This window comes from Podarcis erhardii (genome assembly GCF_964252035.2).
Source record: "Podarcis erhardii genome assembly, chromosome: Z".
Taxonomy (NCBI): domain Eukaryota; kingdom Metazoa; phylum Chordata; class Lepidosauria; order Squamata; family Lacertidae; genus Podarcis; species Podarcis erhardii.
The window spans coordinates 23,808,640-23,826,009 of NC_138504.1; the positions used below are offsets into that span (position 1 = coordinate 23,808,640).

General features: G+C 41.3%; 1 long non-coding RNA gene across 1 annotated transcript in view; it reads right to left on the bottom strand.

Annotated features, from left to right (window-relative positions):
- Positions 1-16,204, bottom strand: part of LOC309334112 — a 200,011-nt gene extending 183,807 nt beyond the window's left edge. The window contains exon 1 of the long non-coding RNA XR_014152887.1: positions 16,103-16,204. This is a non-coding gene — a long non-coding RNA (uncharacterized lncRNA). The remainder of the gene's footprint in view (positions 1-16,102) is intronic.
- Positions 16,205-17,370: the final 1,166 nt, after the last annotated feature.

The window sequence follows — 17,370 nt, forward strand, 5'->3', positions numbered from 1 at the left end:
GCCCTGCATACCAAAATGGTGTTTACTGCTGTCAGCATGGTCAGAATAACTGCATGCACATCAGTGCCAAATGCTACCACTGCCAGCTACCATCTTTGTCCCTCTCAATTACACATTGCTTCTCCCACCCAACCTCACCCAGCCCCCAGTGGTGATGACTGCAAAGCTGAAGCTCTAAATGCACGGAGGCTTTCTGTTTTGTAATAAAATGTGGGACACGCAGTGGATTAGGCATCTTCTTTTGATTTTGGGGTGTGTTGGGATGCATCTGCAGAAATATAGGCAGGCACTTTTGAATGGCACGTAACAGCTATACAGGGAGTGTTGGGGAAGGGCCTTAACTCTGTGATAGTTCATATGCTTAGCATGCAGAAAAACCAAGGTTCAGTCCCTAGCATCTCCAAGCAGGGCTGGAGATTGGAATAGGGAAATATTCCTGCCTAAACCCCAGGAATGCGGCTGCCTATCAGTGTCAATGCTACATAACCGGGTGGATAAATGATATCTTACACTGGCATACAGAACCTTTCATCTGAACACAACACTACATTAAAACATACAAAAGTTAAAATACTACAGCAGATTAAAATCCCTTCAACTTTCTAAGCATATTTATTTCTTTATTGATAAATAATAATTTTATAAATAATAAATCAAGATGCACCAGGATGATTGAATTGGAAAATAGGAAGACCTTGGACTGTCAGCGATCAGCTGGGACTACACTGGCATAATTCCTTCAACCTGGATCAGCTGGGGCTATGCTGCTCTGGCCAGCAGAACTTAAACTGGCGGAGCTTATTGTATTTATTACAATTATATCCCATCTTTCCAAGGAACTGAAGGTTGCAGCAGTAGTGGACCCTCAAGCTTGAACCATAGCTGTCAACTTTTCTCTTTTCTTGCGAGGAATCCTATTCGGAATAAGGGAATATCCCTTTAAAAAAGGGAAACGTTGACATCTATGGCTTGAACTGTTGTGGGGGCCCCTTCACAACCAGCAGCAAGGTCTGGGTAACCACTGTTATCTTCCTCAGTAGGGTTGTTCCATGACAGACACCACAATTGTTTGGGTTTTCCAGTATCCTCTTAAATAAGGGCTGTGGCATGTGAAGGGAGGGCCCCAAGAATGACCCAGGAGAATGGTATTGGGTTGAAATAGGCCACAACTTTTTTTGATTACAGGAAAGAGTAGGTTTGGCAAAGGCACTGGGCATGCATCCTGTATCAGGCAGCCCGCCTGCTACCTGATAGGAACCTTGTGGGGTTGAACTTGTGCTAGGGAGTTGCCCCCAACATGGAATGGAACCCACAAACCCATACAGACCACCATTGGGAAAGGTGTACGGGCCCACAATCGGCCAAAAGGGTGGCCAACACCTGGCCACCTCATTAAATAGGCTGGGGTGGGCTGCATACATCCCCAAGCTCCAGCTACTGACTCACAAACTTTGGGATTGTTGAAATATATACAACAACAACAACAACAACAACAACAACAACAACAACAACAACAACAAAATAATCAATTTGAGTTCTGTGAATCAAATTTGGTCTACTAAACCCAAAATTTTAAAGCAATGTGGACGGAAGTCACTTTTGGGGCCACACCGTGACTAGGAGCCCCAAAGCTTAAGCTTCATTATTTTCATAGTAGATCCAGCACTGGATGGCACATATACTTCTTTTTCCCCCTTCTACTTCATCATTCCTGCATTGCAGGGGTTGGATGACCCTTGGGGTTCCTTCCAACTCTACAATTCTGTGACTCTAACCCTGTGAGGAAGGTTAGGCTGAAAGTGAGTGACTGGCCCAAGGTCACCCAGTGAGCTTCATGGCTCAGTGGGGATTTGAACCCTGGTCTCTCAGGTCTTAGTCAAGCACTAAAACCACTACACCACACCTGCTCTCAAACATAAGCCTCAAAAATGCTGAGGGTGGGATGGGGCAAGGAGAGACACTTATTCCAAACCTGTTTCAGCTCAACAAAGCCCGGTGAGAACAACACCAGCGAAAAGGATGGTGTAATGCTATTTTAAAGGTTTGTTTCCACTCTGCCAGCTCAGCCAGTGATACCCCCACTTCTGAGCACAGCTTGGAACTTACGCTGACTTTCTGTACATATGATTGCTCTGTTAATATCAGACAGTAAATTTGCAGTCAACCTGAGCTTCTTCCATGGGCATATTGTGTCCTGTTTATTTATCCCATCCTATCTCCCTGCTGGGCTAAACCAAGAGCTCTCAGGACTGCCTTATAAAAATATAGGTTATCACCCCCACCACCCCTCCCTTCCCCCGACCCAAGGAAGAATTTAATCAGTCTCCTGAGGGGGAGATTTCATTGTCTGAGTCATTGCTGTTCCTGCTGTCAGCATGCTTAATTGAGTTCTTTCATAGTTGCTACACGTGTCCACTGGCACTAATTATACAGTGATCAATTCCTCTCACTAACAGTATTTGATCCATAGCCACTCCTTGACAAGCTGAGAGTGAGTATTGGACTACACTGTTGTGTCAGTCACCTTGATTGAAATGTAAAGATTGTTTTGAAAGGAATAACAAGAACAATTGCATCACCTGTTGCACATTGATTGGAATGGGGGAAATGTTAAATGATCATTTTTCTGGGTGTTTCAGAGAATGCATTTGCTACTCTCCATGGTACTGGACAACAATGAAGTAGGCTTGTAATGTGACTGTTGAAGGGAGGACAAACTAACCCTTTCAAAATCTACAGGTGACTACCCAAAAAAAAAAAAAAAGGAAGGAAGGAAGGAAGGAAGGAAGGAAGGAAGGGAAGGGAAGGGAAGGGAAGGGAAGGGAAGGGAGAGCTTCTGGAGATTTGCAAAATATGGATTGCAAAATATGGATTGTAGTGGAATCTACAGCTGTTAAACTGCATGTAAGGATTTTTCTTGATTGATTGATTGATTGATTGATTGATCAAGAGGCATTAGTCACCTCCCTGACCCAGCCAGCTGTTACCTCCCTGCTGCAAGTGGTCGCTCAATCGGAGCACCTTGTCTACATCCTCAAGCCTTACCAACTGAAACTCATCCAACACAACAGGACTATACTGTGCTCTGGACACCCCATGAGATTCATCTGCTATAATAGCAGAGTCAAGGTCTTGGTGGATGCAAGTGATTTTAGTTTTGAGAAAAGGCAAGTAAGAGGTGACATGATAGAACTTCATAAAATCATGCATGGCATAGAGAAAGTGAAGAGAAAAAAGTTTTCCTTCCTCTCACCTAAGACTAGAATTCGTGGACATCTCAGTGAAGCTGAATATTTGAAGATTCAGGACAGACAATAGAAAGTACTTTGTGCAGCACATAACTAAACTATGGAATTCCCTCCCACAGGAGGCCACCAACTTGGATGGCTTCAAAAGAGGTTTAGACAAATTCATGGAGGATAAGTCCATCAATGGTGACTAGCCACGATGTAGGCTACATTCCATAGACCTTGGAGGCAATGATCTGCCTTCATGGTTGAAGGCAATATGCTTTTAGCTATTAGTTGCTGGAAACTACAAGAGTGGGGAGTGTTCTTCAGCTCACATCCTGATTACAGATTTACTGCAGGCATCTGGCTGGCCACTGTGGGATCAGGATGTGGGACTTCATGGGCCATTGGCCTGATCCAGCAGGGTTCTTCTTATATTCTTATTTAAGATTCTTTTGAGCTGCAAGGAGCTAAAAATGGACATGCAACACATAATCTGAACCACTAAGCTATGGCCTACTTCAGGCGTGATCTACCCACTCATGCAGCATCCTGGGTCCTGCGGCTTATTGCAAGAAGAATCAGCTAGAATAAATGGTGTCTCAACAGACAACTACAGCTCTGTTGCTTTTGCCAGTGGCTGAAGATTGGCACTACACTCAGTATATGACCATCACCATCTAGGTCATCCACTTTTCACAGCAAGTATGAGTAATGCACCTGTTGGGCAACACTACACACAATCAGAAAGTGAGAAAGTGTTCCAGGACCAGCTCAGGTCTGAAAGATCTAGAGATAACAAATTCAACAATGGAAGGTCTTGAACAATCCCAACTTACAAAATTTATGCCTCTTTTTCTACCTTCTTCCCCAGTCTATTTTGATGCAGATCAGGAGTGAGGAAACGTTTTTCGGCCTGAGGACCACATTCCCTTCTGCACAGCCTTCCAAAGGTTACATGGTAGAGGTGAGCAGGGCCAGAGGAAAATGCGGGGGGGGGGGGGGGGGGAACCAAATTTCCTCTTTGTACAGTATACTAGTGTCTCTCACATTCCTCTTTATCTTCAATCCACCCAAACAAGAGGCACTATCAGAGTTCAAATACAAAGAACATCTCTGAAGGGTCAAGAGTAGGGATATCAGAGAATTGCATCAGAAAAAGAAATGGGGAGTGGAAATATCTGCCATTTGCATTTTCATCCAAGGTGAGGAATGGAAATCACACACATCTTTTTTTTTTTTTTTTTTTTTTGCCCACATATGCTATGTGAATAATTATATTACTTTCTGTAAAGTTTTTGACATTTCCCTTCCATTGAAATGCAATTACATTAATTACATACATTTTGGCTATTGCAGATAGTGAGATGAATGATATAGGTTTTTATCAGATGACCAACTGTATAGCTGAACAGAAACAACACTGATTGTGATCAACAGTGGATGGAACAGAAATTGCTGCCTCCTTATGTCCCTAGCCAAAGGGCACCACTAAACAATGCTTGATGGGGGTTGCTGGGGGAGGATGGATTTACCCAAAATCAGCATTGGACCAGTGCACCCTAACAGAAGAATTGTTTCCTAGCCCATCCTTCACCTGAAGACCACTGCTCCATGACAGAGTTTTCGTTACTCACAGCAGGCTATGGTAGGAAGGAGAAGACAGGAAACATTCCTTCTGTTAAACTTTCATAGGTTATCTTAGGATCAAGCCTTGGTGAATAAAATACATTTTTTGAACAAATAAGCCACCTACTTTGTAAAAACAAGCACCATGCATTTAAATAATCTGCTTCACTTCTTCTTGTGGTGGTGGTGGGGCATACACAACTAAGACATTTGTCCCTTCATTGTTAATTAGCTGAAGATGCCTGAATCTTATAATATATCAACATATAGACATTCCATCTGTCCTAGATACAATTTTGTTCAAAAATCTGTGTGAGAGAGACATCTACTACTTAAAAATGGTGTGCATCTCACAGTTTCTCCTTGCAACACATGAACAGTCCTCCTCAGCTTGAAGCGAGACCATCACACTCATCAATATTATGATCCATATATTTTAGTGTATTTGCAATACAAACTCCTTTCATAAAAAAACAAAAAAAACAAATCCTGGCTGTGATCACATTTGTTCTACCGCAGACTTTGACTTATAAGCTTTTAGTTTAATTCTAGAAAGCCAAATATTGGAATATAAACTCCTTTTGATGATCATGAATAAATATAATCTACAGAAATAGAATTAATGCGCCTGTATCAAGGAGAGAATATTACCTTCTTCAGGCATTATAATTCCTTGTACTACTGTCATCATGTGGGGGAGAATGGGGATGATTCCAAAAGTTCTACCCTACTCCATTGCTGCCTACAAGTTGGGGGTGACTGCCTTGAGAAGGGGCTGTTGTGGAGGTTTAAAGCCCAGGAAGATCAGAACTCATGGACGGTAAAACCTTGTAGGGAGCCTCCATCTTGCTCCCACAAACTGTTGTGATAGCCCCCAGCATCTACATAAGAAATGAGAAGTGAATGGTCAGTGGTGAGAGTACTAAGAAATATTTGATGGATTGATGCAGTTGTCATGCTCTTGAGGAAGGGGAGCATGTACCATTCTGTACAACTGTAATGGACAACATGTGAACTCCCAGATGAGGAGCCTGTGAGTCCTTAGCTCCAGATGGGGGTCAAAAAATTGTCAGCTGTCCAATAATTGTAAACTAACTGCACTGACTAGTTCAAGAATGCGGAACAGTCCTCCAAATGTCTCTGGGCTCCAGTTCCCACCACTCCTGACCATTGGCCATCCAGGCTGAGGCTGGCTGGAGTCGGAGTTTGGGAACATCTGCGGGGAGGGCAGAGGTTTGCTGTCACTGTATTTATTATTTACGATATCAGCACAGCTATATTATCTACACTATAGTGTGATATCATTTTGATAATTTACTGAGAAGCAAATTCCAATGAATTCAATTTGACTTTCGTCTAAGCAAGTGTATTAAAAACTGCAACCTGTGGTTTGTTATACATTTTAAGTGGTAGATAGAGTTGGCAACTGTACCTAAGGCATTGGGCAAATGCTTTAGGTTGCTAACTCTGAATGGGGCTAAATGATTGCCAGTTGGAAGCTGAAATCAAACTTCTTTTGCAAACTCACCAATTTATCACCAGATCAGGAATGGATAACCTGTGACCCTGAAGATGTTGTTGAATTACAATTGCCATTAGCCACAACTAGCACAGCCAATTGTCATGCAGGCGGTGGAGCCTGTGGGGCGATCAGGGAGGGAGGTTCAGGCACCAGAAGGAAAGGCTAGATAAAAGAAGGGTAAAAGAAGCAAAGAAAATTGTAAGCTTAATCAGCTAAGGAGAGGTATAGCTACGGCCTGAAACGATGCAGATGAGGAAGATCCCCAGCTCTGTTCAGCAGCGTGAAGCAGGTGCTTGGCACACGTCGCGCTGTTGCTTTTATACCCCCCCCCCACAATCACCCCACTAAAAATGATTGGCCAATAGGCCTGGGGTGATTGTGGTGTCACCCAGGCATGAGGGTATTACTCTGCCCACACCAGGGTGGGGGGAACTGGGTTGAGGGCCTGCCCGCAACCAGGACCATCTTTTAAGATGATCCCACTTGTTGAAGTACAATTCCCATTAGCCACAACTAGCATATCCAATTGTCAGGAATAATGGGTGTTATGGTCCAACAACAGCTTGAAGGGCCACAGGTCCCCCATTCCTGGTCTACAACTCCCATAATCTCTGAGTGTTGACCTTGCTTTCTGGAGATGACAGCAGTTTTAGTACAACAACATGTGGAGGGCCACATATTCCCCATCCCTCACTTTAGTGATGAGGAAAGGCAATATAACCTGTTAGGTAAGACATTGGTGGAGGGGATCGATTTCCATTATTGCCCAGAGCTCCATAGATTCTGGGTATAGTGCTCCAAATAAGGAATGTTTCAGATTAAATGGGTCCAGGAGACAGAGACTTTAGAAAACTGTAAAAAGAAATTGTCAGAAGTCTTAAAACCCATTAATAAATAAATGCAGAAGAAAGAACATTTAAATAGATCTTGTTAATTGTGTTTATCTCAGTGTGATGCCATGTCAAAGAGCCTGCAGCTAATGTAGTTTGTTAAAATCCCGATTTGCACAGCAGGAAGTGAACATTAGAAAGGAAACTCTTGTCATTACTGGCAGAAGCTGAAGAGGCTACTAACACTTGATTAAATCATTAATATATCTTTTAAAATTTGAAACACTGAATTAGAGATCTATTTGCATAGAACATCATTTTATAAAACTGCTTTCATCTTGCATTTGCTCCTCTGGTATAGCTCCATAAGCCACCATCTACGCAGAAGGAGCTCAATATGGCCCTTTTGAGGTTTATGACTTGTATTGTTGATTACTTCTTATTTAGTTGGGGAAACTCATGACTGCAGCTTAGAGCTCCAATGTATTTTTTAAAGCCAAAAAGCTCCCCCCAAAGCAGAGGTTTCTATTTTGCCTGTCAATTTTTACTATTATTAGGCTGCAGTCCTACCCACCCACCATGTTGATAGCTGAGTGATGGTGGTAGTGATGGTAGGGTACAGTACAGCCACCTCTCCACCGGACTGGTAAAGAGGAGTGGCACTGGTGGAGATGGCTCCCCTCTAGGCATGCTAACAGTGGTGGTCCTCCCACTGATGGTAGCCTGCAGAAAGTCCTAAAATAGGGAATTTGGGGTGGGTGCAAGTCACCATACTTGTGTCTCTCAGGGGTTACCAGCCAGGAGCTGACAGAGCACCTTCCACCTGCAACAGTCCATAGACTGCCCCATGCCTCTTAGGACCCTTCTTAGGAATGCTCTGTTATTAAATCACATGGCAGAAAATGAAGACATCTGTTTAAAAGGTTTTTCTCAGTTGCTTGCAGCTATTGCAAGAAAGAAGAGGAGAATGGGAATTAAGAAATTATGCAGAAACATTCAATGCATAGGAGGTGTGTTAGAAGGGAGCTGCCAGTTTAGCTGCTCACATATATAGGAACAACAAAGTTGTCACAGAGAACCTGATTGTTGGTTGTTCCAGAGTTTAGAACATCAGCACTGGACATACATTTCTCAACATGCCAGAGTTTCTTTCTTTCTCTTTTCACAATTAGCAATCCTGCTTGTAATTTCTGCAAAGCAGACTGGGTTGTATCCAGTTCTGAATCATCCACCATGGGTTTTAGTCCTGTCCAGTCATTCAGCCCCACTGAATCCACAGGACTCAATTTTGAGCAGACATGGTTAAGATCACACAAGTAGCACAGCTCTTTGGATTCCAGCCAAGGTACAGGGATGGCATTACTGTTTGTATGCAAAACTATGCATCTAATATAATTTTATCTTTTTAGCTGGCAGTACAAAATGCTTGACATTGATCTAAGATTTTCTAGGCTTGAAATAATTCAGCAAAATTGTCTGCTTACTGGAAAAGCAGCTCAAAGCTGTTTCCAGGAAGCAATCTCTTTAGCCTCCTTAGCAATAACAAAGCTCAAGGCTCATCACTGAAAATGTATTAGTTTGTACATTAGCCCTCTTCACAAGAATATGCCACTCTTGGGGGCATGGAGAGCTGGTTCTCACGAATGTTTGCACATTACATCAGAAGACTTCCTTCCCTCAGGTTTATCTTTCTGTTTTCAGGAATTTTGGGATGCAGTGATGGTATGCCATCAGTCTGAGTATTTTTCCAGCATTCAAATCCCAGCAGTTAGGGGTGTAACAACACAGCCCCTTCTAACCTGAATTTGTCACAGTCAGTGATGTAAGTTACATAACTTGCATTTGTTTCATTGTAAAGGAAACATCAAAACAAATGTTTTAAAAGTATTTAATTTCATTGTAGACTTCAGAATATTAGTGATGTGAATGAATACCAGTTATATTCACTTGACTGATTTTCGTTCCTGACCACAGACAAACATGCAAACAACAGCAATTTGTTGTTTTCCATTTTTGGCAGAATCATCTGACATCCCTAACAGCATCATCTCCAATCATGCAGGAATGCTCTCTAGTTTTCTTCATTTATTCAACTTCCCCATTAATTGTATTAGGGGAATTATTAGCTCATTTGCCCTGTCTAGTCCTATAGACCTCCACAGCTGGATTTGCCACCTTCCATGTGTTTGGAAGGGAACTTCTGCTGTAGTTGTATAGACCCTATGCAACTCAGAACCATGATCTTCCAGAACACTGCCTTCAGAATTTCCATTTATAATGTGTGGAAGGCAATGCAGCTGGTGACAGGAATGTGGCAGAAGAGGTAGGGGCCATTTGGCTCATCCCTGCTCTCCTTCTCATTGCACGGAGCTTGAAAGAGGGCTAATTTCTAGAGCAGGTTTAGCCAACATGATGTCCACTGGATGTTGCTGGGCTAAAGCCACCATACTTGACATTTCAATATGCTGGTTGGGGCTGATAAGAGTTGCATTCCAACTATATATGGAAGAGATCGCATTAGGTACCCTTCTCTAGAGGTTTGGAATGGAGACAGTAGATATGATCCCACTCTCAGCCCATTTGTTCATGACATACATATTTCTAAGTTCTTATAAAGGGTTCTTGGACCTTCTGGGGGGGGGGTGTTTCTTCAACCAAGGACTTGGCCTTTTGAGCTGCAGTGTCCAAGATCTGGAAAAGCATCCCCTCCACTGCTTGAGTTAAGACAGGAAGCAAGAGACAATCTTATCTCAATGGGCTTTGATTGTTTACCATTCTTAAGTTGTTCAATGCTCCTGCTGCTTTTTTCAAATTTTAAAGGTTGCCATTGGTTTTATTGATATTTTGTTTTTTATATTGTATATGCTTTTTACTAAATAACAGGTTACTGTTATTATTAAAACGACTCCAACAGACAAGAAAAAACCACTCACAATTACAATATTAATTAGTCCAAAAACTAATATTTGGTGTTTTTACAGCCCCCCCCCACTTGCATTACAACATGCCTTCCATTGCCTCAGAAAGTTTCCCAAATGGAAGATGTATATACTTCTCCATTTGTTGCTTGCTTAGGCATCATTAGGGGAAATGCATGTTGTGTGTGTGTCCTGAGCATACCCAGCCCAAGGAGGACACAAGGCTGGTAGTTTAATTCTTTGTTGCCAAAGCACACACAGTAGCTCTTAAGACACACAGTACACACATACACACTTCTGGCAACTAAATAGCTTGCCTCCACTTCACAGGCTTGTGCTTGGAGCTGGACTGTTGGCGCAACAGCATCACCCACCTCCACCCAAACTTAAGTACCCCTATCTGACAGCATGCATGCAAGCAGTCTACAACTTCTCCTACATGGAAGTTGCTCTGTGTCTGTTGCTTCAAGCTTCTCCTGGTGCTAGGTGACAGCAGAGGAGGGGATTCTGCTGGCCTCCACCCCAGACACCATCTCTTCCTCTGCTCCTGATGTGTCCTTTCCTTCTTTCATCCCTGGCTCCTGCCGCATGTCCTGACCCCCTTCCCCATCTCCTTCTGTTCACTCTACCCCGTCCCTCCAGATCTGGCTGCTGCCTCATGGGAGTCACAAAACTCCATAAATTGCTGCTCCATTCCCTCAGGTCCCATGGCTTCTGCCACCCACTCTTCAGCACCCTGCCAGTCCTTCGGATTATAACCTAGAACCAACCAAAATTTCTTAAATATATTTTAGTAAGGAAAGCAAGCTTGGATAAGTAAGAAGAAGAAGAAGAAAAAGGGAGAGATTTCTACGCATATTAAACATGCCAGTCAAGAGAGAAAGTGCTAAAAGTAGAATTTAGATATTTTAACAAATGGCCTAATAAGGCTCTGCTTCAATAGTCTCTGAAATGCAATCTATCTCAGTTCAATAACTACAGATCATGACCAGTTAACAGTCTATATTACCAGACTCAGTTTTAAAAGGTCATGCATTAATTAGCAGGCGGCAGTTCAGTAGCTACTCTTGATATATCCCACGAGCTTTAGATCGTTGCTTGCATTTGTGCCTGGATTAATTATGCACCTTTAAATACTGATTTTCAGTATCATCACCTGAATGACCAAGTGTCCCCAAGAGATACATTTCAACCATTTCTTTTCTCCCCCCCCCTTTTTTTTAAAAAAAAGGTTGATTTTTTTGCAATGGTGCCTTACACTTTCCTTTAACCTCCTCCCCCTCCCCAGGAACATTGTAAGCCCTGAGCACATGTTATTCACTTGCAAGGCTTATGAGAGAACAGAGTCCCACATTTATGCCCACACCCAATGTTCTGTCTCCTTGTTTTAGAAAAAGAACAACAGCCTTATATTGCTTCTCCACATCTGTAGGGGACTATGCTATCAGAACACCTGCTTTTTGGCGGGGGGTGGGGGCCTGATCCTATGGAACCCCTACAAGTGAGGAGGAGCTCATATGTTGATTTTTGTCTATTCAGACAACTATGCACAACGGGCAATTGTTAAAAAAGGGAGACCCTGTGATAGGCATGGGGCTAAAAGCATGGTCCCACTCTGCTCTGTTCATGCCCTTGTGTGTTTTTCTAGAAAATGTTAAGTATGTGGAGGACTGTGGGAGGGGGGCAAAGGTTGAATCCCCTGCATTGATTCCCTGCCCCCTGCCCCCGCAACTCATATTTATCATAACAACCATATACTAATGACGTAAACAGTGTTTGGCCCTCAGATTTGCTGGCCACACAGATGACTTTATTACCTCCAAAACTTGATTTTTTGTCATGACAGCTCACAAAACAAATTAACCTTATGTTGGTTAACTCTTTTCTCCTGACATATTGGTTTTACCTTTGCATCCTGCTGACAAACTCAATAAAGAATTATGAACATAACAAAATAGGCTGAAATAGATTGTCACATCTTGTCGCAGTGACCATATCGTATAGCAGTGACCAGATGTTTGTGGTCCTTGCTCCAGATTATTTTCCTTTGCTTCTATCATTTAAATTTTATATCATAATGTGATGATGCATGAACTTAAACAGTAAGACCACCTAATTGCATTACACATAAAACATGAACCCCTTTCCAGTCTTCCAGACCATTAGCAAACTGAAAATAGATATACATTAGAATGTACTGTGACTTAGTCAAAGTTTTATATCTGAAGCTGTGCTAGCCCAGCCATATCCTACTGGCACATGTTGAATTTTAATAGACTTTATTATGGACCTTCAAATTAAAAGCTGTCAGGAGAGATAAAAGGTTGGGGATTTGGATATAAAAGTACTTTGATTAGACATAAAGGTCAGCCCGTGTGGCAAAAAGTCAATGCATCCAAATTAAGTGTAACCCTTTGTAAGGAAATATGCTAATCTCTCGTGTAAAGTACTTGCATGGTTAATAGTTAGACTATTTTCTGTGATGAAATTTTAACAAGAAGATAATCCACATATAATTTGCCTGTCAAGAATGTCTCATTTCTTGGGCTTCAGTTTATCTAGCGTGGTCCAAAAGTTCTATCAAATCCATTCTCAAACAGATTTGCCTCCTGTCCTGAACACAAATCTAGTTTTTTAAAAAACAACAACAACAATAACACAGGATCCTAGGTATTTGTAAAGGTTAAGTATAAATTACCCTTTAATTAAATTGCTGATGAAATTGCTGAGAGTTACAATATCATTTAGTATTTCTGGGAGTGATATTAAGATTCTGTAGAACTGCTGAAGAAGAAGAAAACTTATTAAAGACTTAAAAGGGTGGCAGGATGAAAAGGGGTTTACATTTGTAGAATCTCCTGTAAAATTATGGAAAGTGACAGATTCTGTTTTTTGATCTCTGAGTCAGGGCTGCATGCTTAAACCATTGTGACACTTCAGCTGAATCTGGCATAGCCGAGAACTAATACGAAATTAATAGAGTATAATAAAGGTCTATTGGATTCCAGACTAACTTTGCAGCTTTGAAGTGAAAGAACAGAAGGCATAATTTCAATCTTTGTTTAGTGCCTTGGACAGCCAGCTCGCTGGCATTAAAGAATGGTCAGGATTAAAAATCTGATGGATAGTAGCACAGCCCCTTCTTGACAGCTTTTCTGTTCAAATACAAATTACTGTCAGAGCTCCAGAATGTTTGAAGGCACATTCAGAGATGAAATATCATGACTGAAACAAGCACCGTGTGAAGCTATTATGTTTTGAAAGGAGAAATAATTACATACTGTACATCTCCTAGGCACAGATCTGAATTAATAATGCATAATAATAAGTACAATGAAAAGTATACTAATGAAATGCTACTGAACGTAACAATTTTGAAAACCATGGGATTATCAGCCTGCCATGGAAAATGTCAGTGCATGTATTTTTTATTTTAGATTTTGTTATTTTCCCCACCTTCTAAATAGATATAAGCAAATAAATGCTGCATTGACCTTATGATATATTATGAGGTATTTAAGCTTCTGCAGCATTTCATTGGGTATTTGTGTGTGTGGTTGTTGTTGCTATTTTTTTAATATGGGATATATTTCTGATATTTCTATTCATATGTTTGTCCTGTAGAAGTGTACTCCCTCCTCCCATAAAAAGGGTATGTGTCTGTTAATCTAAAAATTGCATTGCTTGCTACAAACACAGTGCATGGGTTGTAGAAATGACCTGAAGTTGGAATGTTTTGATTATTGGTACAAGGGGAAAAATATAGGCCACATTTTATAGATCTGGCTTCAAAATGCCTCTCACAAAAGGGGCTGAGAAGTGTAATGGAATTACAAAAATTGAAGAGCTAATATACAGAGCACTGTATTCCCCATTGTGGCTGGTCTTTAATGGAAGAGAGGGCCATTTCCTTTTTCCATTATATTATGTTTTCAATCTCCTTGTATAAAAATCCAGCTGGCAAGCTCACACATTGTTCCCTTCAACACTGCTTCAGTTTGATTAGGAAGAATTTTCCAACACTTCCCTCTTGTGCAAAAGCGTCTATATATAGAATGGTTTCAGCTGAACTTCAGAACACAGATGTCTCATCCTTTTGGGACTTACACACTTTTAACATAAATAAATACAATAAAATGCCAAAATAGTAATCTGAGAGGCATTCCCATCAAACTGCTTAATCTATTACTCTAACTATTCAGATTAAAACTATAACAAAAATTTAAACTCAAAATCATGAGGCTGAATACTTTGCTACAGTGCAAAGAACTTTGGAGAAGCTGCATGGCAAAATTATAATTTTGTCACAGATTTCCATTTTTGCCACATGTATTCAGGATTCCTACCATAGAGAATTTGGTAAGATTCTCCTTAGTGGTACATGGGGTTGTTTCCAGTGTGAGTCCTACTGAGAGTAGACCCATTGAAAATAATGGACATGACCTACTTGGATCAATTAAATTCAATGGATCTGTTCTGAGTAGGACTTAATTGGATACAACCCGTTTTACCCATTTCAGTTAAGGCCACAATTCTAGGCCCACTAATTTAGGACTAAACTCAAATGAATTTATGGGTTTAAAGTTAATAACAATGTAACCTGAAACAAGTCTACTCAAAACTGATGGTCTGATAGTCAATGTAAAGCAGCCAAGAAAGTTATGGCTAAGACAATTAGGAATTCTCATAAGAATCCAATTGAGAAATCTATGGAGAATTTGATCAAATGTAGGTTGGAATACAAGAATAGGTTCAAAAACAATAAACCTGAAAACCCAGAATCTGGAATTGGGGACTAGCAATAATAGAACAGAGGGAAGACAAGTTCTGGGTACTGGTGTCCTGGGATTTAAATGAAATGAGATCAGCACAGGTAGCCTCAACGCCTGTCTCTGATAGGGTTAAATATTTATCCAATATATTTGGTGGTCAATCTGGGCAAACACATGTACCAGCAGTGTGTAAGGATTTTTTGAACTTACCTGAAAGAAAATCAATCTCCCATAATGAGAGGCCCTTGTTGTTCAACTTTTAGTTTTTAAAAAACAAGAAACCCTACTGACCACTTGTTATGTTATGCCTTATTTATAGGCCACATATGGGTCAAAAGCTCCCCCCCCCAGCAGTGAACAGTTTCTTTTTTATAAAAAAAACTAAATAAAACTACAATACATATGCAATCACTCAAAACAGTATAAAAACAAAAATGAAATCGCAAAGCACTCATTAATCACACTGGATATAGCTATTAGGAATTGTCATTAACCCTGTAATGTGGAAACAGAAAAACCATCAGTCAAGCCACCTTATATCTCAGCTAGGTACATATTCTCACCCAATATGTTCTCACCCTCTGGCACAAACTACTGCAGCCAGTCAGCAAGACAGCAGACAACACTTAGTGTTGTGTTGTCTACAAAGGTGGAGAGAAATTTGATCCAATTCACATTTGAAGGTGGACCTCCTAAATTCACACTTTCAATTCAAACCAAAACACAGCAGTTCTTCAGCTAAGTAGTGTGTACAGAAATACATATACAAAGTTAAATGTGCCTATAAATGCATATATTGGTGAAAATAACATGCAGGAATGCATTATATGAGTGTTTCCCATACTTGGGTCCCCAGCTGTTTTGGGACTACACCTCCCATCATCCCTAGCTAGCAGGACCAGTGATCAGGGATGATGGGATGATGGTCCAAAAACAGCTGCAGACACAATTTTGGAAAACACTACATTATATTAAGAAAATAGCTTTCCAAAAACCAGTATGGCAAAATTGTATGCTGTACAATATTAGGTGAAATTTGCATGAAAATGAAAAATAATTTCCATTGTGACTTTTAAAACAAACAAAAAAATAACAAAAAAGGGGGGATATGAGAATCCAAGACAAACTGACATATCAATCTGTCCCTACCTTCCATGGATATGCACACTGGTTTGGACCAGAAGTGAGAGACTGTGCCTACCTTGAAAGGAGCCCAGTGAAAGAGTCACATGCTGCATCATAAAGAGAGCATCTGAGCTGTGTAGAACTAGATGGATAAGCCTGGCACATGGCTAGTGCAGACATACCCCTCCCTCCCACTTTAGAAAGCTGCAGCTGCAGACCCCAATGAGCAACAGCAGCAAGCATTTGTCTTTCTTTTATATACTCCTGTTGTTCATCTCCCTCACACTTCCCTTCCCATATTCGTTATACTCGGAGGCTAATTTGCTAAATAAGCATAATTTCTTCCAGTGCTTCAGCTGTTTGCAAATTGCATCAGAAGCTTCCAGAAAACTGTTCCTCCTAGGCAGATGTTCATAATGTTTCGGTGTCATTTTCTGGCACTGCAGTATAATGTGTGCCGGGGAGAGGTGCTCCATGTCAGAGTCAATAAAACCTGATTTCTTAATAAAATATAAATATTAAAAAAGAGAAAACCTGCTTTCTTTTGGAAGCAGCTACCAGACCATCTTCACAGTTTTCTGAACCCCCCCCCCCCCAAAATGCATAAGAGTTCTACATTACCCCTATCCACTCATCACACACATTTTCAGTGATCTGGCCAGCTAAATTCATGGGGCAAGGTGAGAGGCACAGGGTGGGGGGAGGGAGTGGACACTCATTTAGGCTCTGAACATTACATGCATGCATGTTGTCCTGCCTTACTTGTGCTTAAGGCAAGGGTAGCCAGTATGTGCCCTTGCATTCTCTGCTTTCCACTTGGATCTTTCCTAGGGCCACCCCCACCCCCCACAACCCAAGGCTGTGCCACTCATCAGTCCTGCTCCATAGCCTCTCATGTCCTTTTGCTCACTGGGATGTGCCCTTGAATAATACTTCTTGCTTGCCTGGATGAAGAAATATAGATTTGGGTGATGGAGTCGTCCCACTCCTTGCTCTGCTTATCACCCACTTCTGCCCTCTCCTACTCTTCTCCCTCTGCTCCCTCCCCCCCCTCCATTTAACTCAGCAATAAGAAACCTTTTGTGCCCCATGGCATCAGTGGGGTAGAGAAAAGCATGACACTTATATAGAGGTCTTATATCTGCAGCAGATTTTCTGGCTGTAACACTTTCAAGGCAAAGGGTGAGCCCAGAGGTCTATTCTGGCTTAGGATTTTTAAAAAATATATCTTATATTCACAAGGTCACAAAGTGATGTGGGAAGCATACAAAGACCTCCTAATTCTCTGAATTGCTCTTTGTGCTGCCTCTATATGCCCCCCTGAACTGAGGGGGCAGGTAAAAA